The sequence below is a fragment of the Penaeus japonicus genome, unplaced genomic scaffold, assembly GCF_977035675.1.
Source record: "Penaeus japonicus unplaced genomic scaffold, GWHDUDI00000001_assembly GWHDUDI00000020, whole genome shotgun sequence".
NCBI classification, from domain to species: domain Eukaryota; kingdom Metazoa; phylum Arthropoda; class Malacostraca; order Decapoda; family Penaeidae; genus Penaeus; species Penaeus japonicus.
In genome coordinates, this window is record NW_028234422.1 from 37397061 (window position 1) to 37399383 (window position 2323).

Here is a 2323-nt window from a genome sequence, read left to right on the forward strand (position 1 = left end):
GGGAAACTAAAGTGATTAGTGTATGGATCTTGGAACCGGTTAAAGGATTCATCACTAGTGTAATCTGTGATAGAAACGGGGTCTGTTAGATTTTTTTTTTTTTTTTTTTTTTTTTTTTTTGACCATTGGTCCTAGATTGGATTTTTGGTTGCTGATGGAGGAAGTCTGTGCTCTCTGTTAGTGCTTTATAGGTCACTTTGAGTCGGTCGGTCACTGCATTTCTGATGAAGACTTTTTTGGATGAATCCATTGTGAAGAGGAACAGGTCTAGAAAGGGTCCGTGTACATCCTTGGATCAGTCAGTTGTCAAATCTGACGTTACCATATGTTGTCAAAAGCTGAATTTAAAACGATTGATTACCCTGAACGTTGATGATTAGAAGAAAAAAAAAAACGTATACACGGAAATAAATTTCGAAAATAATAAGTTCGTCCATTAGAATAAGAAATATACATATTACAGCAATGTCTGTAACAAACTTGTCTATTATGGAAAGATTAATTTAGTCCCATTTTAAAGGTTGTACTTTATACCGGTACTCGATAGAAAAAAAAACAAAAAAACATGAGAATTTGAAAAAAAAAAGTTGATGATAAAGCTAACCTGCTTTTGAAAGTGAACTTGTCAAGGAAGGGCTAATAGGGATACCCTTGTAAGCATGATTATAAAGAATGCTGTTTGTTGTTTAATGTTCCTCAGTGGTTGGTTTCATGGCACTTGTCTAACGATTTCTGAATTTGCCATTTATTACATCAATCTATATATAACATCGTCTTGAGCAAAGAAAGGTAAAAATAAGAATGAATAAAGTTCACAATGCAAGAGATATAATTAACTCATCTCGATTAAACTTCGTCAGACTAACATGTAATTCTAACGAAGATTAATCGAGATCCGTTAATTAGAAAGTGAAACAAAGGCCTGAATAATTATGAAAATAATAATGAACAAGGATGCCATGCAAAACTGACTTTTTTACAGACTATAAAGTTTGCTGCACCGACTGCTAAATCTTATGATAATCTAGTCGTTTAGTAAACAAAGATACTATATGATGGCTCACTCTACACATAGGAAATGTTACCATGTCACTAGTAAATGTCTCATGGATATTTAAACGATCCTGATTTCACACGTTTAGCACCAACTTTGTAGGGAGACTCCTTACTGAGCTCTCTACTGAGCCACGAAGCAATTAATTTACCATGTTATTCGCACCGCCACTGGTATAGCCACGTGTTGAACTACTTCGGCGTAAGGCTTTATGCGTTGTTTTTGTTTCAGCGTCTTTTGTTCCAGAAATAATCAAATCTGTGCCATAGTCATTTCTGTAGGGTATGGTCATAACAATTTGCTGCATAACAAACAAGCAGCGAGCCAAATATGGTATGGACATGTTGAGCACATGTTATCATCAGTGCTCACCCTCAGGATCCGATTAATAAATCACATTGGTTTATTGATATATATAGTAATGATGATTTACTCAGATGTCATCCTTACTCTCAAACATCTTACAAAGTGTCTACATTTAATCCAAATAATTATTATGAACTAGTATGCGTTTTACCTACTGCTTTCAAACGGCTAAAGGAAGATATTTTGCTTTGATGTGGTATAGAATCAAATTTTCAATTCACTGATGTATAGTTTTTTTTTATTTTCTCTTTTTCTCTTTTTTTTTTTTTTTTTTTGACTTTGCTCATGCATAACTTTTTGAGATTTCTACCTGCGCCAAAGACTACTCTTATAGACAATCTTTCCAACTGATATTAGTCTCATTATTCATGGATTCAAAGATTATACCAATAAAGAATAAAAAAAAAAGATAAACATCACATTTGATAAACAACCATACAATAAGAACAACAAAACAAAACGGACAAAGCTCAAGATGTTAACTTGAACTCAGACATCGAGTCTTGTTAAGAATTTGGATCTTACGAAACGCCGCAGGTCTCAGAAGCTTACTCTCGATGTATACGAAGATTTTACGGCCCAGCTGCTCCGTTGCCTCGTCGTGTTGCCATAGATCCAATGCTATGGTTACTGGTAATAGGGGGAGGTGTGGGCAGGTGAGAATTTTTTTTTTTTTTTTTTTTTTTTACCTTACCTTATGGGACTTAGTTTACATGGACGAAAGTTGTGTGGTTATTTCAAGAAGCTATAGAAGCAAATCATGATGTGGGTTTGTGTGTGTGTGTGTATGTTTACTTACGTGTATGTGTTTATGTGCTTGTGCATTTGTGTCTATGTGCGTGTGTGTCAATGTAAAAAAAAAAAAACATCCCCCAAATTATATTTCATTGTTATTAAAAAAAA